This window comes from Phallusia mammillata, chromosome 8 (assembly GCF_965637545.1).
Source record: "Phallusia mammillata chromosome 8, kaPhaMamm4.hap1.1, whole genome shotgun sequence".
Lineage (NCBI taxonomy): Eukaryota > Metazoa > Chordata > Ascidiacea > Phlebobranchia > Ascidiidae > Phallusia > Phallusia mammillata.
This window is the reverse complement of record NC_137259.1, coordinates 11,210,210-11,219,914: the sequence shown is the minus strand read 5'-3', so window position 1 is coordinate 11,219,914 and position 9,705 is coordinate 11,210,210. Positions and strand designations below refer to the sequence as shown.

The 9,705-nt window shown below is 39.8% G+C and overlaps 1 long non-coding RNA gene and 1 pseudogene across 1 annotated transcript; both read left to right on the top strand.

Annotated features, from left to right (window-relative positions):
• Positions 1–671: 671 nt before the first annotated feature.
• LOC145203692 (uncharacterized) lies at positions 672–1,360 on the top strand. Its single transcript, XR_013853374.1, has 2 exons — positions 672–899; positions 1,201–1,360. It is a non-coding gene; the product is annotated as an uncharacterized LOC145203692 (long non-coding RNA).
• A 5,549-nt stretch (positions 1,361–6,909) lies between these two features.
• LOC145204788 (uncharacterized) lies at positions 6,910–8,054 on the top strand (annotated as a pseudogene).
• The last annotated feature ends 1,651 nt before the right edge of the window (positions 8,055–9,705 follow it).

Below are 9,705 nucleotides of genomic sequence, written 5' to 3'. Positions count from 1 at the left end.
TGAACGTCGATTTTACGACAAGTTTCGAACGTTAAGGAAACGTTAAATTTGTCGGCATAATATTCGACGTTGCAACCTTGTCATAATTTGGATTGAAATTCGACGTCTATCTTTTCACGTTGAAATTATGTGTATTTAGGGAACGTTAAAACAAACTAGATTAAAAGTCGCGAACGAAAGGGCAGCTACGCAACAAAACAATTAACCACACTTATTTAACAACCAAATTTAAACCATTTTGAACATCAGTTTAATAGCATATTTTAAAAGAGTAAATCATGTTAAACTTTTCGTGTGTACTTGGTATCGTAATTTAATGCATGTATAGCCTACCTCAATCTACGTTTCAACTAAAAGTTTAAAGAATTATGTCTACATATCGACGTAAAAAAAGAATACAAGTTTTGACTTTTGAGTACCTCTTATAACAGGTTTTTTCGTACAAGAAAACATTTTTAGATTTGGGATTCTTCTATCAAAGACCATGGTGCTGCAAAGCCACAATGTGTGTTGTGTTATGCAGGGTTGTCGAACGAATCGACCTCGCTAAGCCTGCAGCCATTTTGATATGGGCAGACTCCTATGCGGCGACGAAGTGGCCTCAAAATTGCAGTCCGTCTCGTTAATACATATTTTGATGTTTAAACCTTGGGTCGTAAGATGTTCTTAAAACTCAGATTTGGGTCGCGGTCAAAACAGTTTAAGAACCACTGTGTTTCAGGATGTTGATAAATCCTGCCAAAAAGCACATTTTTCGAGTTCTTCAGTATCTAGCGACAAAGAAGAATCAAAGCAAACATATAATTTTTCATGTCAACAATGAACGTGGAAAGTAACTATTGAAAGGGATTTATGACAAGCTACATTGGCTCAAACTCATCTCTTAAAAGTTCGACAAGGTAAATTATTTGTATCATTGTTATGTGGATCCTTCCCAAAAGTGGCCTATTGTTTTAAAGCCTAACCGGTTTTTTTCCTCATGTGGTTCGAGAAAGTTTGTTTAAATGTTGCAAGTAGAATACACATGTACATGGTCTGATTCGATTCTTCGTTCAGAAGCAATTAATTATGTTGAAATTGTGTTTCTAAATGTATGACAAATGGAGTATGTAAATGTATGACAAATGGAGTATGTACGAGTACAAGAGAAATGCACTTTTTTAGCGCAACATATTTTTATTACTGAATTTTTTTATACAGAGAGAAAGAGTTCGTGGGAGTTACTTTGTCTGACATACAGAAGGCAACTCTGGTTCATAAAGTTGGTTATTACCTCAAACATGGAAAATCCAGTACGTCCCCGGTCAGCTACAATTTCTTGGTGTGATTTTTGGTGGTATTTCTTGTAATAAATTCTTTATTCGTGCATTGTGCACGAGGATAATTTAGTGACGTTAGGGTTGTTGTTAGACGTCAAAATGGAAGAAAATTTGCAACAGTTTTGACGTTAATATACAACAAAAAAGACGTCAGGAATAGGCGCGATTATTACGTCAATAAAACCCGTCAATTCTACGTCATTGCTAGACGTCGAAATTCCCAAAAAATTTGTTGCATATTCGACCTGAATATGTAATGTAAAAAGACGTCAAGAATCAACGAGATTTTAGGGTTAGTGAAAGTCGTCAAATCAACGTCGTTGCATTTCGACTAAAAAATCTCGGTGCAAACGACGTCTGGTCCGAACCCTATATTAACTTCATTTCGACGTCGCGGTGACTGCTGGGAGGTTGGCAGAATATTTTTACCGGATACGGGATTTACACAAACGAACCAAATCAGATGTCACAACAGACACAGTAAAGATATCACATGGCTTTTTAACACATCCACCAATGACGTTGTTACGTCGCCATTGTACATATTATTATGTTTTCTATGTTTCCCGCCAGTAGCCTTAACCTAGGTATGGCGCAATGTTGTACCACCTGGTGACATTATCTATCACACAATCGGTGCCTATGATGTCACAACCTTGGCATTGTTTTACTGAAGTCACGTCTTGTAAGAGTGGCTGCCTCGTGTTTATTAGCGACTAGATCAGGGGTCGCCAACCTTTACGACTCAAAGAGCCACTCGGACCAGTTTCACGTGGTAAAAAAACACTGGGAGCCACAAAGCCGTTTTAAAATTTAAAATAAAATGCAAAACGTTTTTAGTTTTATGATATTCGACTTTTTGTTGTTAGCTAGTGTTTCATTGCATATTAGACACACTGCTGGTATACTAGTCTCGTCAGCAGAGAAAGCAACTTTACGTAGCGTTGCATATTCTGTTTTTGCAGATTTGTATTCCTTTGTTAACGCATTTGTTGCATAACAATTAACAAACAGCTGTTGTTACGCGCGCGCACACACTGCAAACAAAAACAGTATTGTCTCATATTGCGTATTAACCTGCGCTTGCCTCTTTCAGGCTTGGTTTGATGGTATAGAGATGGGTTGCAGGTAACTACAACAAGCGAGTACAGTTATGCTACTGCACTTCAATTTTCGTGTTCGACTTTTGTGTTCGGCATAATAAAATTATTTTTTTTGTTCAAATGTACAACATTTGGTAAATTCAAAAACTGAGCCGCATCAGAGGGATCGAAGAGCCGCATGCGGCTCCGGAGCCGCGGGTTGGAGACCCCTGGACTAGATGTTATAGAGGCAGCGTGCTTTGTTTAATTGGCCGGATATGTTTGTTTCTTCGATAACGAATAGGAAACTTGTGCTAACTGAACTGTTGCCGGTCGTCCAATGTGTAATTTGTGCATTTCTGGACCATGGATTCCACCGTCGTCAGCCAACGCGCTGTTGCTGTAAATAACTGTATTATTCCGGTAAGCTTTGCTTAAAGGCTCGCAGTTCGTTACTAATGTGGTTTGGTGATGTTTATTGAATTTGATGCTGTATTTGCAGAACTTGAAATCTACTGATCGCTTTGAATGAAATTGTGACTCTGGTCCTATAATAGTTCGGTAAGAGTCAACTTTACTGATAATTTCTTGTATGTTGCCTTAACTAAAGGAGTGCACACTTGCAGAAACCGCTTTTGCCTTTGTGCTCGTCTTGCTGCTGAACCCACGAGCCTCCAGGGCCCTGGAGAGAAAAAAAATATGCTGGTGCAAGTCAATTTCTGGGCCCCCCCTTTGAACACTATTTGTGTGCTGATGATCAAGCGTTTAATACGTTTATTCGCCAAAAGAACAAACAAAAGCAAGCTAGCCGCACTCATTAAACAGCTTGGACAATAACGTCAAACCTTTACAGTTTTAAAAACCTAAAATTCTTTTTACTGCATGCACTATAGCGTTCGTACAACAAAGTAAACGCTCAAAAGCAAATATTGGTCTTGACATGTACTGTGTTCGCTTAAACCAGGGGTCACCACAAACTTTTTTCAGCGCCAAGACATGGTATTTCCACAATCCCAAAATCTGGTAATGCGACTGTTAAACTGTATAGTTCAAGGTTCGGCAACCTTTTAGGCGACGCGTGCCAAAGGCTGAATTTTAAGACCATGGCATGATAAAAACTATAAAAAAGCAGTGTAACAGGTTAAATTGTTACTTCAATATAAACACACAAATCGGTTGGCGTGCCATAAAATACCTCCTAGCGTGCCAACCTTGACACGCGTGCCAGTGGTTGCCGTCCGCTGATATAGTTAGTCTCATCTTACGAGCAATGCTTGTATATTACGTCACAAGTAACCTAGGAAGGCAATTGTTTGCGCACAATCAGCACTTGTAGTCTTGTCTGTGATGTAACAAACTGGCTTTGAATCAATCATAGGCGTTGTAATCTTATGAAACAAGGTAATATCAATTCCACATATCGCGACAGGAAAACTTTCGTAGGGAGTAGTTTAATTTTTGAATGTTACAAAGTTACCAATACGATTTCGCAAACCAAAAAATATGGTCGAGGGCCGGATGAAATGACCACAAAAATATAAAAATATATATACTCGGTATACCAACAAAAATACCTACAAATCGCACAGTAAAGTTCTGCTATTGTTTGGTTAAAGCCAACTGAACAGGTTATCTGGTAAAAGATTTCCTGCTTTTGTTGGTATACCGAGTCAAGCCAAGACTTTTCACAGCTGAGAAGACTCAAGTCAAGTCAAGCTTTCGAAAAATGTGACTTAAGTCGGACATGAGACCCCATTACTGCTAATTTGTTTAAAATAATAACTGCTTTGACGGTAATTTTCACAGGTACGTACAGACCAATTAAAAATGTTAATACGAAGGGTCGAAGGCAGAGAGCAAAGTAAACGTCTTCACACACACACACACACACACACATGACTGTCGCTTTATCGTTTATGTACGTTAACAAATATGGTCCAATAAAGTACCTCGCTTTCTACCAAAGCTGTGACCAAATCAAATACGTGTAACAAATGCTACGTCCAGAAAACTCACCAGCACTATGTAGTCAGCGCAAATGTGCATAATTCTTACCAAACAACGGACACAACTGTGGCACAATAAAGTAGAAACATCAATAAGAGATCTCGCTAAAATTCGCGCATGCACCAGCGTAACAATAATAAAACTTGTTGCATAGAGTTGCACTACAAACAAATCAAACTCCACATTCGGCGATCAGCATCAACTTTTTTCAGTTTCTAAATAATTTTAAAAGTACACATTTCATCACTCTGTTTAATCATAAACATTACTGCCAAGGTAGTGGTGTATATAGAATACATCGTGTAGACGTTTCGACAATCTCTGTTGTCATCATCTGATGATGATATACACCACTACCTTGGCAGTAATGTTTATGATTAAACTACTTTTCAAGTCCGTGCATAGTGTTCCTCATCACTCTGTAATCTTCAACTTAATAATTATGGGCCCCCTAGACTCTCATGGGCCCCGGTGCGGCGCACCGGCTGCACCCCCCTCTCGTGGGGCCTGGCCACCTCTGTCCTTATTGCCTTGATAAAAGAATTCGTTATTTTGGCTCTTGGTGCCTTGGAGTTTTTGAGCGCGAGGAAAGACGCGTTGAGAACCGTTCTAGGAATTCAAGCGATCACCCCTGCTGTCCTGTCTGGGCGCATAGAGTCACGCCATCTACTAATTAAAAGACGGCGCAATAGACGTAACAATAAGTATTTTGAGTTATTGTGATATGTAATAATGCTTATAATACTTGATTCATTTAATCTGTTGTATAGCCTAAAACCAGTATGTTACAGTTACAACTTGTGCGTTTGACGGGGTTTGTTTAGCTGGTGCTGTTATTCGCTAGCAGGTAAAAGTTTAGTATTTTTGTTGGCAGAAACGATGGATATCAGAAAGTTTCTAAATAAACGTAAGTCAGATAAAAATGAAGATGATATGTATACACCAGTACCGTTTACTAAACCAGCAATCAAGATCCACCCCAAACACCACCTGCGAAAGGGGCCAATCACTTGCCTCAAGATAGGGACATAGTACTATACGTAAAGTTCACAAAGCGTTTGACTGATGATCAACGATGCGACCTTTTAATCAACACATATGTTCCACCAAATAAATACAATTATAACAGCGATTCTCATGGCTCCCACTCATTCCGCCACGCGTGGTTAGGCCAATATTCTCCATGGCTGGCTCATACTCAAGTGTTTTGAAAGGTATTCTGTACAAGTATTGTGTGTTATTTCCTCAACCATTGCATCGAGGCAAAATGGGCGCGTTTATCGTGACCCCTTTTATTAAGTCAGAGGTTCTTAAACTGGGTTCGATCGAACCCCGGGGGTTCGGCAACGCTGAATCAGGGGCTCGACGAAGGTCTTTTGAGGTACAAATACTCGGCAAACGTTTTAATCAACTTTAGTGGTGTATAGTCGCTAGAAATAACAGCTTTTATTTGCTAGATTGCAAAACATTAGAAGGTTGTAACTAGGTTATATTTGACGTAACAAATTAAATTAACACATGTGCGCATTGGTCGTAAGCAGCAAAACAACGAATCGTTCTTGGCAGCAAAAACGTATGGTCAAAAGCACAAAATGGGTTTGAAACTTAAGATGCAACTTGTTTTGGGGTTCGACCAAAGGCTGAAGAAAAAATAAAGTACAAGGATTTTAACGAATGCGCAAGAAATGCACATGACTTCCTCCTGGCACAAAGGCGCATTGCAAGATTGTACAGGTTTTCTTAGCGGCGTGCAAAACCCAGAGGTGTCAATTTTGAGTCAAATGGACGGAGCAGTTAACAAAGTAGTCACAAAAAACGTAAGAAACTTCTTCATATCCTATCCAGCATTCTGTTTTTCTGCAGTCATGACATTACACTGAGGGGGAAGGAAAGTACTTCGGGCGAATTCTTCGACCTACTGCAGTTCAGAGTAGAAGCTGGGGACGCTATCCTGAAGGATCACATGGAGAGCGCAAGCAAAAATGTGAGATACACGTCCGTTCGTATACAGAACGAGTTGATCAATCTCTCTGAAGAAATAGTGTGAGATGGGGTTGTAGAAGCAGCAAATACTTCAAAACTGCAGACATTTCAGGCACCGAGCAACTGTCGATCGGTGTAAGATTTGTTGAGCTGCAAGGTCAGCAAAATGGCCTGAGGAATTTCTTGGTTTCATTCCTCTTCAAGGGATGGACGCTGTCACAACTGCAGATGCTATCATGAACGAAACAAAAAAAAATTGGTCTTAATCTGAACAAACTGTATGGCCAAGGTTACGATGGATGCTGAACAATGGCAGAAAAAGACAATTGTGTTCAGGCCTGCATCAGAAGTATCTACCCTAAAGCCACTTTCGTGCACTGCTCCGCACATCGACTGAATTTGGTTGTTCATGATTTAAATTCCGTCGCAGATGTTAGCCACACAACTGGGACTGTGAAGTCTATCATAACTTTTTTCCGTGGAAGTCCAAAGCTGAGGATACTCGTTTCGATTTTCGAATGTACCTTTGTTGTGTGAAACCAGATGGAGTGCAAAGTACAAAAGCATTCGCAAGTTTTCAGAGAACTTTTGTGCAATCTTTACACAGCTGGAGCTACTTAAAACAAATCAGCACGAGTCACGGCAGACGACACATCAGCTTAAGTGTGCAGCAGGAACCACGGTGTTTCTCATCTGTCTGAAGATCAGTGTTTTTTTAAGGTGTTTCTCCAGCGGTTTCCCAAAATTTGGACTTGCAACTACAACTACAGTTTTTGGTATTTAAATGAAACACTTGCGGTCTCTTAAAACTAATTAGCGGTCACCCAAACCAAACCTTAAAAAAACCCAGCTGAAGATCATTGCGAAGTACTCGGCAATGCTGGAGCCAGTTACCCAACTGCTGCAGGCAGTTGACATGGACATGTTTGGGATTCGAAATCATGTTGACCTGTTGCTAAAAGCTTTTCGGGCTCACAAAGAGGGTGCTGAGTGTGTGTTTTCAGAGGATATCATGCCCGAGGTAAAAACTCTGGCAGATATACTTGGTGTCGACTTGACTGTACCCAGGCAGTGCGCACGCCAGATCCATCGGTCAAATGTGGGAGGCACCTTTGAAGAATAATATCGTCGTACCACCTATATCCCTTACATAGATTCCTTGATCTAATCTCTCGAAAATCGCTTTGGTGATAGCAACAAACCTTACTTCAACATTTTCATATTGCACCCTAAAGAAATGCAGCAAACAGAAAGAGGGGAAACACATCGTTCTATCTGTAAAGGGAATGTATAGTATCGACAATCTTGTCGAAGATAGTCTGGCATGGTATGACGTACAGAGGCACATGTCACTAAGTAACTCTTTAGGCATGATAGAGCTGCTGAAGCACACCAACATGTTTCCTGCAGTCCTCGTCGCACTGACGCTGCCTGCAACTTTATACGAAGTTGAACGGTCTTTCAGCACCCTGCGCATGGGTAAAGACGTGGTCAAGAACAACCATAAGTGATCAACGATTGCCCGGCTCAGTGTTCACCGTGATAAAAAAAACAGAAAGATGTGCTAATCAATAAGATCATTGACAAGTTCGGTAGAGACCCACGACGTCCTCAATTGCCCCCACTTGCCCTCCCTGCGGAGGCCCATGACTCCGGCTCCTGATGTATAGCGCAAAATCAGACTCCGACTCCTGATAATAGTCCTGTGTAACAAACAATAGTCGTTTTAACAAATCAATAATAAAAGCAAAACAAACTCCGGATCCGGTTAGACTCCGGCAATAATTGGCAAAATCCGGCTCCGGACATTATGGCTCGTGTACACCTTTGGACATTATGCAACACTTAATGCGGTTGGCTGGTTCGATCTATTTCAATTAAATTTTAGGATCGTTTAGTTTCTATAGACCTAGATTCTCGTGTGTATTGTCTGATGGTGTCATTGAACAGCTCTCTAAGTGTAAATTTGTATGAGTTGATGCGATCATCCACCAATTCTGCCCTATATAGCCTATACATGTTTTGCGCTCCATAAACTTTGGAAACCACTAACATAGATGGTTGTTGGTAGTGGTGGTAAATTTTTAGTCAGCCGGTGCTATCACAAAAGTCAATTTTTTTAGCCGGTTCTGTTACAAAAAGTCCATTGACAGTAACCAGTAATGCTAACCGATTCACTGATCTCATAAAATTTCGTAAGACGAGAATTTAGAACCGTCGCGAATCGGACGAATCCCACCACTGGTTTATTGCACCAAAATATGAAAATAAATTGCTCCTTTTGTGACCACTTGTTACACCAGTCCAACAGTCAAAATTAGTTTTTCAAACGAAAGATATTTTATTGTGCTTCCCTGTATGGCATGATAATAATCCCTATCGTGAAACACCCCGGCAGACCCCCGACTTAGGCCTAGCCTACATCTCCTGACATAAATTAATTAAAAGGAAACATCAGTAGGCTATATCTGAGAAAAAATAATACCACTAATTACAATGCTTTCGCACTTCCACCACCGCAATCTCGAGAGTTGGATTGCTTGAACTAAATTTCGGGAAACACGTCGGAAATCGACCAAACGCAGCGAGATTAGAGTTTTGTCAGGTAATGTATGTTGGCATGGTTTATTTTCAGCGACAAGTGCATTGGAAATGTTACGAGAGCTTAATAAAACGATAAAATATTTATAATGGTCCCTCGGAAGCGTGACATTGAAAATTGTTTTCTTCATCTGACAAATCATCAAAACATTTTAAAGCGTCCCATAACAAAACATTTAGCCCAGGGGTGGGCAACCTTTTTAACACAAGGGCCAGTAAGGAAAATGTAATACTTACAGCAGGGCCGCACATCAAATAAACAGTAATTTACGGTGGCCCACAAGTGCAATTCAACAACTTTTTGGCTGACATTAATTTTTTTCAGTGCAAACATTTTTTTTTGATGCAAACATTTTTTTTCAGTGCAAACATTTATTTTTCGATGCAAACATTTTTTTTTTCGGTGCAAACATTTTTTTTTCGATGCAAACATTATTTTTGGTGCAAACATTTTTTTTTCAGTGCAAACATTTTTTTTTCAGTGCCAAAAAATTTTTAGGTTCCATTACAGGGTGTGTCAAAATGTTTCAAAATTGTGGAAACGTGATAAACCTGTACATTACACAGGCAATTGGTTGTAATCCCTGGCCACTAAACAATTCAGTACTTTCTACAGTTAATAAAAATTATAATAACAAGTATGTTGAAGTTAAGATGGATTGTTTTTTTGCACTTATCCACATTTACATTCTGTCTGTAGCCTACTCTCTGCA